Raw genomic sequence first — 19,061 nt, 5'->3', positions numbered from 1 at the left:
TATCTTATAGTGAAAACCTAAATTAGAATCTTGCTTCTTTTCTGTAGAAGAAGCTTACTTAAATTATAGAGTGCTTGGGAAAAACCAACTAAACAAACAAAAACAAAGACTTCTAGGGAATGACACTGAAATTAGTCTATTCTAGGAAGTGATAGACATCATGGGGATTTCTTTCTTTCTTTTTACGGTGAAGAAAGCTGAGTGCCAAAGAATTGACGCTTTTGAACTGTGGTGTTGGAGAAGACTCTTGAGAGTCCCTTGGACTGCAAGGAGATCCAATCAATCCAACCTAAAGGAGATCAATCCTGGATGTTTATTGGAAGGACTGATGCTGAAGCTGAAACTCCCAATACTTTGGTCACCTCATGCGAAGGGTTGATTCATTGGAAAAGACCCTAATGCTGGGTAGGATTGGGGGCAGGAGGAAAAATGGGACGACGGAGGATGAGATGGTTGGCTGGCATCACTGACTCGATGGACATGGGTTTGGGTAGACTCCGGGAGTTGGTGATGGACAGAGAGGCCTGGCGTGCTGCAATTCATGGGGTCGCAAAGAGTCGGACATGACTGAGCGACTGAACTGAACTGAACTGAACTGATAGTTTATTTACAATGTTGTGTTAGTTTCAGGTGCATAGCAAAGTGAAGCTGTTATACAAATATCTGCATATATCTGTTCTTTTTAAGATTCTTTTCTCATATATGCCATTACAGATTACTGAGTTTCTTGTGCTATACAGTAAGTCCTTTTTAGTTATCTATTTTACACATAGCAGTGAGTATGTGTCAATCCCAGTCTTCAGATTTATTCCTCCCCTTACTTTACCTCTGGTAGCCATAAGTTTATTTTCTAAATTTGTAGCTCTATTTCTGTTTTGTAGATAAGTTCATTTGTATCCTTTTTTTAAAAAAAGATTCCATATATAAGCCATATCATATGATATTTGTCCTTCTCTGACTTCTTTTACTCAGTATGACAATCTCTAGGTGTACCCGTGTTGCTGCAAATATCATTATTTCATTTTTTTTTAATGGATGAATAATATTCCACTGGACTGTAGCCTGCCAGGGCTCCTCTGTCCATGGAATTCTCCAGGCAAGAATACTGGAGTGGTTAGCCATTTCATTCTCCAAGGGCTCTTCCCAAGTAAGGGATCGAGCCCAGGTCTCCCACGGATTAGGCGGATTCTTTACCATCTGAGCCACCAGGGAAGCCCATATATGAACCACATCTTCTTTAGCCATTCCTCTGTTGATGGACCTTTAGCTTGCTTCCATGTCCTGGCTATTGTAAATAGTACTGCAATGAACATTGAGGTGTATGTATCTTTTGGAATTATGGTTTTCTGTGAATATATGCCCAGGAGCGGGATTGCTCGATCATCTGGCAGCTCTATTTTTAGTTTTTTAAGGAGCCTCCTTACTATCTCCCTAGTGGCTGTACCAATTTACATTCCTACCAATAGTGTAGGAGGGTTCCCTTTATTCCACAGCTCTCCAGCATTTATTGTTTGTTGATTTTTTTCATGATGGCCATTCTGACTGGTGTGAGGTCATACCTCATTGTAGTCTTGATTTACATTTCTTTTACAATTAGTGATGTTGAGCATATTTTCATGTTCTTTTTAACCATCTGTATGTCTTCTTTGGACAAATGTCTTTTTAGATCTTCTACCCATTTTTTGATTGGGTTGTTTGTTTTTCTGATATTGAGCTGCATGAGCTATTTGTATATTTTGGAGATTAATCCCTTGTTGGTTGCTTCCTTTGCAAATTTTCTCCCACTCTCAGGGTTGTCTTTTCACTTTATTTATGGTTTCCTTTGGTGTGCAAAAGCTTTTAAGTTTAATTAGGTCCTATTTGCTTATTTTTGTTTTTATTTTCATTACTCTAGGAGGTATACTGAAAAAGATCTTCCTGTGATTTATAACAGAGAGTGTTCCGCTGACATTTTCCTCTAGGACTTTTATAACTATCTGGCCTTCCATTTAGGTTTTTTAATCAAAGTTGAATTTATTTTTGTGTATGGTGTTACAGTGTGTTCTAATTTCATTCTTTTACATATAGCTGTCCAGTTCTTTCAGCACCACTTATTGAAGAGACTGCCTTTTTTCCATTGTATATTCTTGCCTCAATTTGTCATAGATTAGATGACCACAGGTACATGGGTTTATTTATGGTCTGTGATCCCATGGAAACAGAGCCCGTTTCTGTTTCAGAGTTGATAACATCTGATCTCATGGAGGGACTGTGATTGGCTTCAACTGGTTTGTGTGGGGAGGGGATGTCATACTTTGCATGACTAGGTTGGCTCCTGTTGCCAGTCCTGTGGTCAAGAAGGACCAAGTATCATGATTGACAACCCTCTAGAATTATGAAATTGAAGAAGACTAGGCATCTTAAAGTCATACACTTCTTTTATAATTACTCAAGAAATGAGGCTGAATGTTTTTTAAATGTTTGGTAGAAAAGTTAATGTTCTTGGACATTTACTTCTAGTTAACAGCTGGCTTGGTAATTTTGACCAACCTTGCCTCTCAAGAAAATGCTGAATAAAATACTTAAAATTTTTACTTAAAAGCATCAAATACGTGAAGGAGAAGTTTCTGAACCAAAACCCCAGGAAAAGTGAAGTTCAGAGAAGCAGGAGCAGCACTTGAAACTGCTTTAACTCAAAGGATGTGTGTTACTTTCTTGGAAGAGTTACTGACCAGGGTTCTTGACCTTCCCTAATCAATAGAAATTGATAAGATGCCAGACAAGAAATTTACACAAGGCTTTACTGGGGCTCCTGCTGCAGCAGGAGGGAATGAAAGAAGTTAACAAGTTCCTTTGCTCAGCTCCCCAAGTGGGAGTAACCTAGTTCCTTATATAGGGTAAGGGTAGGGGTGGGTCCAGAGATGAGGCCAGGGGAATAATTTAGGTGGTTCTCCCACCCCTTTAGTGGTGTCAGGTGCACGGGGCATGTGATGTACCCTGGGGCGTGTGATGTACCCTGCTTTTGCTCCTGGTACCTTGTTTTTGCTCCTGGTTCTTCAGAGATGGCCATTGGGTTTTTGGTCTTTTTGTAGCTTGTTGTCCATAATTTGCCCCAACTATGCAAGCATGCTGCTATTTTTCCCCCCTTAGTTTCTTTGTATTTTGCTGCTTGAAGAGATGTTTGTTCAGGTGTAATCACTGCAGCAAAAGGTCCCAGGTCCCAGGTTCCAGCCTGTCTCAGAAGCATCTTTGAAACTGGGCTTGATAATAATGATGCATTTCTATCACAAATGCATTTCTATTATAAATGCATGATTATTAAAAAAACACAAATTATATGATTCTTATCATTTGAAATGTGTTGAACCTTATCTTGAGGGTCTCATTAGGTGAAAGGTTCAATATTTTTTCTGAAGGGGTTTTCTCAGGAAAGATCTGGGAAATTTTGGAAGAGTCTTCACTAAACTGTCCATAAAGTTGAAGAGAGAAATGGCAGACAGTGGTGAAGGTAGTTGGACTTGGGGGGAAGGGAAGAAAAATAGGTCTGATGGCCTGAAGCACCCAAGATTTAGATAACAAGGAATTGTTTTTTATGAGGTTTCCTTTTAAAAAACAAGCACATGCAGAACCAGTGAACATTCTTTCACAATGTGTTTTGACCACCGTAGGAAAAAAGGGCTGAAGTAGATTAGGAGTTTTTATATTGGTTTTTTGTCTTTAAATAAAAAATTGGGAAAATCTCATAACTTTCCACAACTTTACATGCTTTTTGCCTTAATTGGGCTCTCATTTTATTTCTAGTATTCAAAGATAAAAATGACCAGCACAAAAATAGATGGATATCTTTCCATTTAGAAGTTATTCATTCACAAAAAATGAGAGAAAAAAGCCTCTTTAAAAAATCTCTAGTGAAGAATTCAGATGATGTTGTTCAAGAAAAGGGCATATCTTACTATGCTACCCACATAACATAATGATTTCCTCACAGGATAATCCCAGTATTTGGCATTAACAATTACACTGCTTTCACTCAACACTAAATTTATTTTGTGGATTGCATGAGGTAGTGAGAACTGTGTGGAAAGTCATTTCTGAGCTCCATCTAGGGCCATCAGTTGTTATTTTTACTTCATCTCCTAAAATTTCAGAATGTGGATATAGTAGTCAAGTTCTTCAAATTCACTGAGGAGTAAGTAAATTCACATTGATACTTCATTTATATAAGTCAGATGAAGCCTGCAGCTCCATACTAAAAAAGTGTTCATCAGGGGTAGAAGTTCTGCAGTCTACAGGGTCACACCGAGTCAGACATGACTGAAGCGACTTAGCAGCAGCAGCAGCAGCAGGGGTAGAAGTTAAGAAGCTCCAGCAAATCCATTTTAATATAGTAATCTCTTCTGAAAACCAGCCTTATGCTAAAAGGCAATATAGTTGTGGGGAATTTAAGAAACTCCAGTTCCCTCAGTGAATGCAGAATCTCTTCTCTGAAAGTGAGGAGAGGGATTCATACTGGAAAGGATCTCAATTTCAGTTGTATTTGAATAAGAACTTGTATTTGAATAAACACATTAAAATTATTTATAATCAGTCCGCTCAGCCTAGTGTTACAAACAGAGTGGCTTTAGTGTTTTTGATTTTTGTTTTTTTTCATTTCTGACATAAGTGTTAGTTGCTCAGTCATGTCTGACTCTTTTGCAACCCCATGGACTGTAGCCTGCCAGGCTCCTCTGCCCATGAAATTCTCCAGGCAAGAATACTGGAGTGGGTAGCCATTCCCTTCTTCAGGGAATCTCTCAAACCCACGGATCAAACCCAGATCTCCTGCATTGCTGGCAGATTCTTTATCGTCTCAGTCAACAGGGAAGCATTTTAGCACACATTACATAAAATGCAAAACAATAAAACCATGTATCTTCTGATTTCTCTGTTCCTTTTTTTTTTGGTAGTTACAGCTTCCCATAGTTAAGTGACAACTAGGGATTAAAGGTGATAAAATTAATGTAGGCAAGTTTTATTTTACATCAGGTTTCAGCACAGATCAAAGAAGATGAATGTCCAGCCATTAGAAAGCAATTAAAAAGTACTGCATCACACAGGAGTTTTTTGCTCTTATTTCTCCATGTGTAACACCAAGAACTCTTCACCCTCTTCCTCCCTCTTGTTCCTAACATATCTCAACCTCTTCTCAAATGCTCAGTGTAAAAACTTTTTAACTTAGTTCTTTGACTTGGAAAATCTTTTTTTTTTTAAATTAGTTTATTTTCTATTTTTTAACTTTACAATGTTGTATTAGTTTTTTGGTGGACAGTTCTGTTGCTTCCTAAGGGAGAGGTGAAAGGAAGGACTAAAGAAATGGTCAAAATCAACTCATTTTCTAGTCTTCACTAGATGATTGACAGTGGTCAATTATTTGTCTGGTTACCTTGTCTACTTGAACTAATCAGAGTTCCACTTGTGGTTACTTTGTGATTTAAAGCCTTAGCCTCCCTGTTCCTTTAGCCAGCTTTTAATACTAAAACAAACAACAAACAAATGTTAAGTGTAAAAATTTAGAGATGCTCTAATGAGTTTTTTTTAAACTAATATCCTAATATATACTATCCACCCAGACCCCTAATATATAGTTGCTTTTGTTTTTAAGAATTAATTGAGAATAATCAAAATTAATTAGCATTTATTCTATTAATAGTTAAGATCAATCTTAGGGAACTCTGGGAAGTAGGTATAATTGATCTTTGATTGATCTTTGATAGGATCTTTGATCTTCTCCATCCAGTTTTGATTTTGAGTCATCCTTTTCCTTCTCTTATGGGCTTCCCTGGTGGCTCAGAGGGTAAAGTGTCTGCCTGCAATGCAGGAGACCTGGGTTCGATCCCTGGGTCAAGAAGATTCCCCTGGAGAAGGAAAAGGCAACCCACTCAGGTACTCTTGCCTGGAAAATCCTATGGACAGAGAAGCCTGGTAGGCTACAGTCCATGGGGTTGAAGAGTTGGACATGACTGAGCGACTTCACTTTCACTTTTCCTTCTCTTAGCACATTTTCTAGGTGCTCAGTACACTCTTAGCTTTATCAAAGCCATGCCCCCACTTCCACTCTTCCACTGACACTGGTATTTTTTCAGCAGTATTTTTGAAAGTTCTTGGTATCCTTCCAGACTTCTTTGTCATCAAAGTTTTGTTCACCTTTATCCTAGTATGTTAGAGTCCTATCAAGTTACTTGTAAATCTAATCAACAACATTAAACCAAAGTGCTAAAGGCTGATATAATAAAATAGTGTATATTTTGATCTAAAGGAATTAGCATTTTGTGAATTTCAGGCCTCCATCAGAGCCCATGAGAAAAACATGTTTAGATGAGATTTCTTCTATTAGAGCTAAATAGATTACATCATCTTCAAGTGAACAATAGAGAGGGAAAAAATGCCCAGGGAACAGCCCAAAGTGTACCTGACAGGCTTTACCCTCATTGACTTCTATATATTTCACAGGTAACTTTCTCTTACCACTGCCTTCCTTCTTTCATCACCTTGGAGGCTTCAAAACATTCTGCATACCATGATTAGGACATTAGCACATTCTGCATATCATGATTAGGGGTAGCATCCCATGGGGGAATATTCCCCTATTTTGATGCTTTTATGTTATGCCAATGATGATGGCAAAATCTTCTGCAGGGCTGTGTCAGGATACATTTAACAGGAGGCTTCCTGTGTGCTGTTTTCAGTCTTGCATGAATTCTATCTTCCTTAACAGCACCTGAATACAGGTGCCAGAGAGCTGGCAAGCCGGCTTTTGGGGATAATAGAAATTCATGTATCTCGTTCATATGGAAATTCCATATGGTGAACAGCAGCCATTTACAAGTCTCCTCCTTTCTGATATGTAAAGTAACTGTTACAACCCCCTCTGTAGAGAATAATTCTAACCTCTGGCTTTCTAGATGACTTGTTAGACTTTTGATCCCTATCTCTGCTAAAAAGGGCTATCTGGTAAGAGAGTATATATATGCCCACAATATGTTGAATAAATGCCTTTGTTCCACCAGAGCAATGGTCACCGTGTCTTTCCTCATTTTCCTCATTCTCTCTCTCTCTCTCTCCCTCCCTCTTGCTCTCTCCCTCTCTCCGTTTCAGGCTGTTTCCACGGAGCACAGGTGTCCACCATGTCTACTTATTTCCCCAGGCTTTCAAGACCTCTTTGAGAGGGCGCCCTAAGCCTACGTAGACAGTGCTAGCTCTTTGTCCTAGAGTTATATTGGCATACTGTGTAAACCAGGGAATACCAGCCTCTTTTCTTCCTTCTTTTCTTATCGGTCGACTCTGTACCCCCAAGTTCCGGTCCATTAAAGGACCACAACAGGGCTGGAATGCAGTATTTCATGTATGGAATTTTTCTTTTGTACACCTGATTAGGATGACATACATTAATGATTGGTGGTCTTAACAACGAGTTTTCAATTTTTCACTTACAATTTAGATGAAACTCTTCTATTTAAAATGGTGAATAGGCCAAGAACTTAATCTGTTTAACTTGACCATATAACAGTCTTCATTATGACTAAGTTTAAGAAGGTGCTTAAAATATACTTCTTGAGGGAAAAGACTAAGAAACAATTATTTTTACACCTGGTTTTGTATTTTATATTTTAAAGAGCTATAATCTTTGTGCTATGAACACAAGTAACTTAAAAATGGCTTCCTTATGATGTTTGACCTTATTACAAAATCTAGGTTTACAGTAAAGCAACAATTGAGTAATTTTCATCTTTGGACACACCAACATAAACTTTTTATTAATGTGAAATTCATGTAGTATTAATATGCCACATGAGCATTCATAATAAACAGACTGACAAGTTCTTGACCTCAAAGTAGCAGTTACAATGTTTCTCAGGAAAGAGAAACTGAACACTGCTATTCTTATGTTTTATAATTTAAAATTTTTATTTTTCCATAATGCAGTGAATGAAATTCAGCCATCATTTATTGAAGTCTATTACCTGAGGGTTTAGAATATTCTTGATATTTAGCAAGCAAGATAACTAAAATAAAGTTGTGGCTTATGAATAATGAAACAGACAAATCCACTCCCTCTGGTGAAATGGAAATATATACTGTATACCTTTCCAAATATTTATTTGTCCATTTTACTCACTCACCCATAGAATTAAGTTTCCTCCTCTTCTCCTCTCTTTTTAAATGAAAATGACTAGGCAGTGGTCCACATCTCTTAACCATGTATTCTGAAACTTATTTTCAGAAACACTAAGGTTTTTATTCCATTTGTAAGCATTACTGTTTGCAATAATATATATTATTAATTAAAAATGAAAAATCTATGGTAATGATGGTGGCCAGGCATCTATAATGGGGGAATATTCCCAAATTAAAACTTCCTTTCCTATTCAGAAAGTGACCTAGAAACTAGGCTATTTGGACTCATCAGCCTCAGGGAGGGTCACAAGATACACGTTGTCCCTGAAGTTTTGTCTTTATGTTCTATGAACAAGTCTCAACCTGGAGACTATGTCTGATTTATGGGTTTGGCTTGGTTCCACCTGTCACAGAGGTAACCTGGGGAAGCCAAGGCAGCAGCTAAGCCATCAGTTAGTTACCCAAAGGCTTGCCGTAACCAGCTGATTTGGAATCCCTTTTCTCACTTTGTTTCTTGAGCTGCATTCATTATTATTGAGAGTCATGATTCTGGCAGCCACTCTATCTGAAAAGGCAGGCTTTCAGATCTTTTTATTTTTTGTTTTCAGCTTGTACCTCTCCTGGCTGTGGTAGTTAAATTTGATAGTATTTAAGTTCAGCTCATTTTGAAATACTGTGATTATGAGTGTATGAATATATTATGAATAAAATTCCTTTCATATAGTCTTCTTAATAGTTGAATATCTGAAGAAAAGGGATGAATTCAGAAACCAAATTTCTCTTTCAGGTTTATTTTTTCTACTTGGAAAAATGGCAGCTAATCTAGAACGGCTTTAAGTTAGAGCACTTAATTCTTCTTCTGCCTTGGTCAAGATTGGACCCAAGGCCTTTAATAGGGTTAGCTGAAAGGGTGATGCTACATAGTGCATCATTGGAGAGTGGAGAAAACAGTTTTTTAAAGCTATTCTGGGGCTTAACAGTATAATATTATTATTTTATTTGGAAGAATTCCCAGAGTTTAGCTGTATTCGAATATAATAGTATTGTTGGCTATATGCTAAGTATGTTAAGTATATTATTTCATTTAATATTACCTAGTAGTAGTTACTCTTATTACTGATTTTTACAGATGGGGGTTCTGAAACACTGAAGGATTTACTAACCTGCCTAAAGGTCACATAGCTTATAAGAAGTAGAGCCAATAATTGATCTCAGGACTCTGCCTCTATGACACATTCTCTTAGCCACTGTGGTAATTACTGATAACACCCAAAGACAAAAGAAAATAAGTTGAACCATTGTACCATGATTTAACCCAGCTTCATTATACAATGACTAGTTTAGAAACTGAGCAGGAAATATCACCTGAGTGATTCTAAAATGCACCTATTGCAATACACACATATTTTAACACATCTCTTAATTTGGAATGTATGTAATAGTCACTGAAATTTGATAATTATTGACCATCAGGTGGTTGCCCTAACTGATTTATTTTGCTTATATTTTCCTGTTTAAGTATGCCAATAGAGTGATATAGTAAAGAAAATAAACGTCAAAATAAAGCTCAAAAAGATCTTTTTCTAAATGTAAAATAAAAAAAGAAACTTGTCAATTGTCAGTGTAGTGTTTTCTTTCTTACTGGGACATAAAATAATGTGTTTAACAACATTTTAGATTCGATAAAGTACAGCATGTGTTATGTCTATACATTAACCATGTTAGTCTATTAGTATTAAGAAAAAAAAGTACCAGTACTACATTTCTCATTGTGCCTTTTAAATGGTAACATTTCTGTAATTCTATATCATTCAGTGTAGTGTCTGGCAAGTGACAGATACTGAATAAACCTATTCTGAGTTGATGAGACTGATTTTCTTGTGTTCACCGCAGGGAAATTCAAAACAAGAGTTCCCGAAATATTTTAAGCAGTATCAGCATCACTGTAATTATTGTAGAACCTCCTATGATGATGACCTTCTTGAAATATCATGCTAATTTTAATGTATTCATTATAAAGAGTGGTGGCCTCCTAGAAAGGGCACAGTTTGGGAAGTCAGGAGATTTTAATTTTAATTCTGCCACAACCTTCCAATGACATCTTAGGTAAATCACCTAACCGCACATCCTGAGCCATATGTACGAATAATAATTAACAGTTCTCATAGCTACTGTACACAAAGTCACTATGATTTTAAATGAAATTATAAATGAAAAATCATTCTAAAAGGTTTAGAAAATCCTCACAATATATAAAGTGCATCTTTGTAAATAAAATGGTGCTAAGTGAGCTTGAAGTTTTCAATAGAGTTCCAGTCAGAACTAGGAGCCCCAGCTTGCTATGAACATCATCAGGACAGAGACTGTCCACTCATTTTCTTCTAGGTACTACTCTTTCCGGGCTTCCCTGATGGCTCAGTGGTAAAGAATCTGCCTGCCAATGCAGGAGAAGTGGGTTAGATCCCTGGGCAGGGAAGATCCCCTGGAGAAGGAAATGGCAATCCACTCCAGTATTCTTGCCTGGGAAATCCCATGAACAGGGGAGCCTGGCGGGCTATAGTCCATGGGGACGCAAAAGTGTTGGACATGATTTAGTGACCAAATAACAACAGCGACAACTGTTCTTCACATGGTATACATTCAGGATCATTATTTAATAAAGATTTAAATGAATACAGAGGCAGAACAAATACCTACAGTAGATTTAGGGGCTATCCATCAATTTTTTTCTCATATTACTGCATAATCCATTGAAAAGGAATGTGGAGCAAGGTGGGAGGTCAATATTGTTAAGGATTATGTGTTACTTCAAAAATTCTTGCCCTTTTATCCTCAGTCTAATATACTCGAAATTTCTGAACAGAAATGATAACATTTCTGTATAACAAGCCAATTTTCTTTAGGAAACTATGCAAATTTTCATACCAGTAGTCACTATATAGCCAACAAGGTTTGGAATCTGGATTCTTGTTTTTAATACTTTCTTTTTTTACAAATACCAACAACTGCAGATAGAATTTTCATGTTTAAAAAATTTATCATAGCAAATTTGCTCATCAATTAAAAAAATATGCTTTTCTCCTATAGTATGACTTGGACACTTGTGGTAGTGATTTAGTCACTAAGTCGTGACTCTTGCAACCCCATGGACTGTGGTCTGCCAGGCTCCTCTGTCAATGGGATTCTCCAGGCAAGAATACTGGAATGGGTTGCCATTTCTTTCTCCATGAATTGAACCTGGGTCTCCTGCACTGCAGACAGATTCTTTACCAACTAAGCTACGAGGGAAGCCCCGGACACTTGAATCACATGCTTTAAATCATGCATATAAGCCTACTTCTCTTAAGAGTGTGAGCACAATTAACAAAGGTAAAGCATATCTTTCAAAAACAAAACAGACTAGACAGGAATATGATATGCTGCCGCTTGGTGGCACTCTTTACTCGTTTAAAGCAGCTTTGATAAGAAAAAAAAATGTGCTTGTAATAAAGGAAAGTGACATCCAGGGAGAATTTCAATAGTCTAATTTTAGACACCGCATTCAGGTGTTTTGGTATTCTGATAGCTTGGATCAGCTGGTTTCTGGAGCTTGCCAGTGTGTTGGTAAGTCTAAAGAATGTCACTCAGGTTATGAAATGCATCAGGTATGCATATAATGATGTTTTTCCCCTGCAAAATTTAGCATATTAGATTTACCTCTTTGATTTTCTTTTGTCTCCTTTCTGGAGGACGTGGTTTTAAAAGCCTGACCAATATATACACAGTGAATAGACATAATAAGTGATTTTCCAAAAAAAAATTCTTCTTTTAAGAAGAAATAACTTGAATCAGTCAAAATTCAGCAAGGTAATGGATAACAACTTTTTGGTTACTGCATAGCTGAGCCTTATTTACAAGTAAGATTTAGAAAAAGGCAATCAAGCAACAACTGTCATGAGCCAGTTTATTCATTAAAGAACATTTTTTAGGTATGCAAATTGGGGTAAAGATACACACATAATACTGAATGGAATGGGACTGTAGCTAAGTCAGTCAGAATGCAAACTGTTAAAAAATGGCATCCTTACCAACTGTCACACTTTCATATAATCAGCTACTACTCCAAAGGTTTAATTTGAAATCAATCACTTTAATAGAACATTAGACAAGAAATTATATTAGAATATTGTCACTGAGATACATAGGAATAGAAATTTCTGACTCTGTCTTACTTCTGCTATGTATAAAAATAGTCAATGCTAGCTATTTTTCAACATTTGGGGTAGGGAGTGGACATTATGAAAGACCCATGCCTATCTTCATCATAGTCACCGTGTCTGGGCAACAGTCCCAGCCTCCAGCATAAAGAACCTCCCAGAGCGTAGCACATTAGTGAGTAGAGTTCAGCTTTATCAGCTGGGGCATCAATCACATTCAGAATAGTTATATTAACTCCCCACCCAAGCTGCTCAATTATGAGAATCTGTCCAATGAAGAACTAGCATGCCACTGCATTCGAAATCCATTTAGACAAACTCATTGACACTAAGATACTCTGTCCCCCCATTTTAACAGATGAAGTTCATTGAGAAGCAGCCACACATTTTAGGACACTGTTCCTCCAAGTGTAGCTGAGAAAAAATATGTTTCCAAATTCCAGATAATGGCTAAAACACATGTTTCCACAGCCTCTTGAAGGAATGGGGGTTAGCATAAGATATCACTATTCTAAACAAGCTTTCTGAGTGATCCTAATGCTTATTAAAGTTTGAGAATCACCATTTGGCAAGAGATGACTCTTGTGACTATTTAAACATGCCAAACATAATTTCTTTTTTTGGTGTTTGCCACTGTTCATCTAAACAGTGGGAAGGATTTTACTTTCAATTACTCTAGGGTTCTTTGGAAGCAGGGATCGGGAGTTAGAAATTTAGAATACATCAAATATCTCAGAACCAGATAAGCTTAGAACTTAAACCACAGAGGAGTATCTTGCTTGAATGATTGTTTTTTCAGAAATGCATCATTTCTACAAATACTACTTGTCTCACATATAAATATTCAAGAATAATTCTTAGGGATGGTATTTTTCCTCAGAAACTAACATTTGTTGCTCATCTACTCTGCAACAGGTTCTTTATATTTTAACATCCCAGTTAATCTAAAATTGTTCTTTAATCTCTTATTCATTTATTACAAAATGATGCCAATACATCATTGAAGCCTGTTAAGATAGTGATGGGGCTGTTTTGCTCAGTTAATCAGGTTCTCTCAGACACATTTGAGTTAATACTGTTGAGATGCACTCTGAAGACTGCTGAGAATCTCTGCAACCATCCTTAACTGTCTTTTTCTATTTTGAAATCTTGTATCATATGGGGTATTTTTAGATACTTCCACAGGTTGTGCTCTTATCTTTCATTCTTTAAGCTCATTATAATAAACTATGGCCTTGAGCCACAAGTCTAGTCATGTACTTCACCTTTAGGTTTTCCACTATAATATTTCTTCAGCTAGTATAGAAAGTTTACACAACTGAAAAGGCATACTTTATATGCTAAACAAGCTAAAATAGTCAAAAGGGACATAATTGTGAATAACAGTATCTGATTTTAAGTCTTATTTTTTAATTCTATATTTTTAGGAGGATATTCTATTGCAATGTGAAACAACAAGAAGAATGATCACTTTACCTTCTTAACCCCCATGAGAGTCCATAATAATGCTTCTGGTTCCCCAGAAAGGCAGCCAGGAAATCACACAAATTAGACTTAAAAGCTCCATTCGGTTCCTACAAGAAATTAATTTCATGAGGACCATTATGTGATGTAAGTGGATGAGAAAGCTTTTCTAGGTTCATCAACATTCTGTTTTGTACCCACAACTTATTGATATGAAAACCATGCTGCTAATAATTGAGACTGTTTGCTTCTATCATTTTTCTTTAAGGTTTGCCTACTGACGGTACTAGGGAATAGCTTTCATTATTTCAACTTTTGCTGGCTAATGAGTGTCTAAAATGTTTTGAGAGTAATGTGAACAAGATCTCTCAAAAATATAGCCACTTTCAAGGTTATAGTAAATTGTCAATATCATCTATTAATTGTTGAATTTTAGAACTGAAATGGGCTATAGAAATATTGCTGTTCAAACCTCTTATTTTACAAGAAGGGAAATATGTTTAAAGACCAATTTTATTTTCACTGTAAAAATCAAATTTATAGCTTTGCATAATAAAAGTCTAATATGAATGCATAGAAACAAATAAAACTTGATCATTCAGGCTTGCACTTTATGGTTGAAAAGTCACAAGCTGCTTTTCATTTTGTTTTATTGTCTTTTGACTTCTTTCTACCATCATTTATACTTAACCCACATTTTTCTAGATGAGATATAAATAAAAACCCTGGCTTTCTCCAGTTGTTTCTATATTACATTTGTTTTTTTCTGGACAATATGCATTTAGTTTGACAATCATAAAGGGAATTACTTAATAATACTCATCATCATTCACAATAGTGTTTGTCACAGATTTTTTTTTTTTTTTGGTATATTCTGCTCTTCCTTGTTGGACTGAGAGACTTGACTTTAAAAAGTTAATTGCTTATGAAGTTTATCTGTTAATGGTACTCTAGATGTGCTCTTGATGCTTCTGACAGTCCCTGAAAGAAAAGGGTAAGGAGAGGTGAAGGCAGAGGAATGAACTCATTAACAGAGAGCCTATGTTGACTCCTTGGTGGGATTGCATTGGGCCTAGCTCTACAAAGGGTTGAGCTGTATAGACTGCAATGACTAAAGACAGACACAATGTGTGAGGGGCCAGCACAGGTTAGAATTCCTTTTGTTTTAGCCTACAATGTGTGGCATGTAGCATACATGGGTGATTCTTCTTTTTCTACATTACCTTCTCACATCTAATCACTCACATACCCTTGCCATTTTCTTCTTCACTGGGTCTTTTGCACTTGTTTCTCTTCAATAAAAATTTTACTTTGAGGCAATATTAGAGGTCATCCTGCTCAACCACATATCCATTACAAGAATCACTTCTATAGCATTATTGATAGATGATCTTTCAATTTGCACTTGACAATTTCTAGTACCAAATAACTCACTGTTTTTTTAGGAATCTAATTTTATTACTGGATAACTCTGTTAGAAATTCTTTCACTCACATTTTAGTGAAAATTATTTCCTCTGCAGTGTTTAGCCTTTGGTCTTGTTTTCATACATTATTCATCAAGCATTTAGAGTCAGCTGTTATTTCACTCTGCAACTCTCCCCCATTCCCCCAACCATACACATGTGGATACACACATTTCCCCTTTTCAGGCCAAACATCCTCAAATAGTTCATGTGACATTGTGGTTTATGGACTATTTATCCACCTGGTTACTCTTATGCCTTTATCACACTACATTAGCCTCTTTCTAAAAATAATGCATGCAAATTGAACACAGTAATCTTCCTTAAACTGAAGATTATGTTTCAGCCAAAGTCCAAATCTGAGATTGCACTAGCTTGTTGGTTTTAGTAGCACATTCATTTTGGTCTTCAAGTCAACCACTTACCCTTTCTCTCCTTCATATGAACTCTTGAATCCACATTTCCTCATTGTGTACCTTTGCAATTCATTTACTGAATGTTACTTTCATAATTGTTTTTCACTGTTTCCAGTCTTTCACTCTTTGAAAAAAAATTCACTTAATTCTTTCAATCAGCATAGTAATTTGTCCCAGCTTTGTGCAATGTCAAAATTAGAAAGGCATATCTTCATCCATATGAAACAGGGACACTTGAAGTACAGTGCCTGTGGCACAACCATGCAGAGAACTCACTCTGTAGGTTGATCAACCACGAATCCACATAGCTGCATTGCCTGTGTGTTACAAAGAGTGTCAGATCTCTTGTCTCTGTCAAGATTCTCTACTTCTTATACTGCTCTCATCATTTACAGTTTTTCTCTATCTCTAGTCCCTCATTTATTTATAGTTTGCTGCAATATTTGTTGTGTTCAGGTACTTTCTCATCTCTGTTTCCTAGATGTTGGAATTGTTTTCTTAAATACTATTCTTTAGCATTGAACCAGGACAGCAATATGACATTCATGGGCCAAGGTGCTTTTGCTTTTGTGGGCTCCTCCCTTCACAAAAATATTTTAAATTATAGTTTACAACTGTATTGGCATAGCTTTCCAACCTAGAAGTTAATATCTTCTTTGCATCTGAAAAGAATTAAAACACTGTGGGCCTTAGCATGATGCCAACTGCATCCAATACATAAACCAGCCCTGCACCGAAGACTAACATCAAGTTTGTGTTTTCAAGCCTACCATGATAGTTCCTCCACAACTTTTCCATCCTTAGTCCATTTATCTAATACTTCCTCTGACTGTACTTAAATTTGGATCCTGTATTTCAGATGGCCTACATCCTGACTTCCTTGATCATCAGTTCTATTTCTTTTATATGCCATGTCATATTATGTAACAGTTGTGTATTGAGTAGCTGTTCAATATATACTTATTAGACAATTTATTTCTTTGTTAAATATAGTAAAATTTTCACTTTGATACTTAGTTTAGAATAAATAAATTATTATCATCATTGGCAGTTAATACAGATTTTATTATGACACTATTGTCAATTGATAACTTCCTGACAAAGCTTTCTTCATTAATTTTTTTCTGATTCATGCATGTAGTACAAATTCAATGAAAAAAGTTTGAAAAATATTGAAAGTTATATGATAGAAAATGTGTCACCCAGAATCCTATCATAGATAGAAAAAAAGTGCACTTACTTTGTTCTATTCTTTCTAGATATGTTATACATAAACAAACTTTTAGTAAAGTTAAAATTATACAACTTTGTATACATTAGCCCATGTATTCTCTACCACAGTGGTAAAGAATCTGCCTGCCAGTGCAAGAGATTCAAGAGACATGGGTTCAATTCCTGGGTCAGGAAGATCCCCTAGAATAGGAAATGGCAACCCACTCCAGTACTCTTGCCTGGAAAATTCTATGGACAGAGGAGCCTGGCAAGCTACAGTCCATGGGGTTGCAAAGAGTCAGACACGACTGAACACTCACACCTATGAGTATTACTTAATTAAATTTCTTTTCTGCATAGTTTATTCAACCTGTCATCTATTTTGAAGGAATTTAGTTTGATTCCAATTTTTAGGAGGTTATATTTGCCTCTATTACATTTATTTTTTGTTAATTGTAATTGCTATTGTAAAATTCAGTATCTTGATAAGTAGTGGCAAATGGGAAGTTTGACAAATATAGTATCATCAAAATTTCTGGGTGTTTTATATTTCTAAATATAGATCTTAAAAATTATACTGTTTTACCCTGAGTTAAAGAAATATGATGTGAAGGATTCGTATTTCATTTTTCCCAATAAAAATTAGCAGCAATTGTTTCAAAAACGAAAATTTTCATAAGTTTATCTTAAAAAAAAATCACAATAGTAATATTTTGTCAGTGAAAGTCTAATCTGCTTATAATAAATGAACTGGCTTATCAAAACGATCCCAGTTTTTCTTTTGGTTTCAACATTGGAGAAGCTGTTTATTGCTCTGAGTGCTTTACTTAATAAATGTTGCTTAAGGAACTAAAAAAACAAACAAAAAAAACCTGTGAAATTACATGATATATAATGTCTGGAAGTGCAGTGTGAAGAATCTCTTCTATTAGGCACTGTCTACCATTTTAAGAAGAAAGATGGATTGATAAAAGCTATTTAAAAACTGGAATTAATGCATATTTTATGAACTGTACAACATTAAGGGAAAGATTAAACTTAAAGGTGGCCACTTCAGGCTGTACACAGCAGTTTTTAATTTTATTTTCATCTCTTTGAATAATGTGGGTGTAATGCCAGCAGACCAATTATGTTCTAGAAATCAAATAACCATCTTCAGGAGCTTGGCAATCTAGGATCTATTGTCTAAAAATCTTCCTAGTGTTTATAACATAAAACTGCCCAGGCATCTACTTTTTCATCCTGGCTGAATTCAGATGGTTTCCAAGGTTCGCAGGCCCACATTATCATCTCTGACCTTCCACTATAGTGCTCAAAAGACATTTTATACTGAATTGCCAAGTGCTCTGGGCTTCCCAGGTGGCACTAGGGTTAAAGAACCCACCTGCCAATGAAGGAGATGCCAGAGACAAGGGTTTGATCCCTGGGTGAGGAAGATCCTCTGGAGGAGGGCATGGATCCAGTATTCTTGCCTGGAGAATCCCATGGACAGAGGAGCCTGGGCAGGCTACGGTCCATAGGATTGTAATTTGAATATAAATCAATGATGCTATGTTAATATGAAAACATTCCATTTAACACATAAGCAGGTGCTAGTCAATTTAAAAAGATAATACTACTAACAGTTTTTACTTATCAAACATCTATATATCCCAGATAGATCATTTATGAATGTAATATCAAATCCTTATAAAAAACATACCAAGAGCTATTATTATTTAAAAAATTAAAATAAGTTAAAAACTAAAAAAAAGAAAACTAAGACTGGCAGGAGGTGGTGAGGGAGAGGCTAAGTGACTGCTGGCAGAGCTGCTATCTGAACTGACATCTGTGTAATTGCAAAGACTACATTCTTAGTCAAAGCTATGGTTTTTCCACTAGTCATGTACATATGTGAGAGTAGGACCATAAATGACTGAGCACCAAAGCATTGATGCTTTTGAACTGTGGTGCTGGAGAAGACTCTTGAGAGTCTTTTGGACTGTAAGATCAAACCAGTCAATCCTAAAGGAAATCACCTCTGAATATTCATTGGAAGGACTGATGCTGAAGCTGAAGCTCCAATACTTTGGCCACCTGATAAAAAGAGCCAACTGACTGGAAAAGGCCCTGCTACTGGGAAAGATTGGAGGAGAAGGGGACAACAGAGGATGAGATGGCTGGATGGCATAACCT

General features: G+C 36.3%; 1 long non-coding RNA gene across 1 annotated transcript in view; it reads right to left on the bottom strand.

The window, feature by feature from the left end:
- LOC145542537 (uncharacterized) overlaps positions 1-19,061 on the bottom strand; it is a 142,225-nt gene that overhangs the window by 114,333 nt on the left and 8,831 nt on the right. The window contains exon 3 of the long non-coding RNA XR_014079912.1: positions 13,806-13,903. This is a non-coding gene — a long non-coding RNA (uncharacterized LOC145542537). The remainder of the gene's footprint in view (positions 1-13,805; positions 13,904-19,061) is intronic.

The sequence above is a fragment of the Giraffa tippelskirchi genome, chromosome 3 (assembly GCF_054371585.1).
Source record: "Giraffa tippelskirchi isolate mGirTip1 chromosome 3, T2T-mGirTip1v1.2.pri, whole genome shotgun sequence".
NCBI lineage: Eukaryota > Metazoa > Chordata > Mammalia > Artiodactyla > Giraffidae > Giraffa > Giraffa tippelskirchi.
This window is presented reverse-complemented; position numbering and strand designations above follow the sequence as displayed.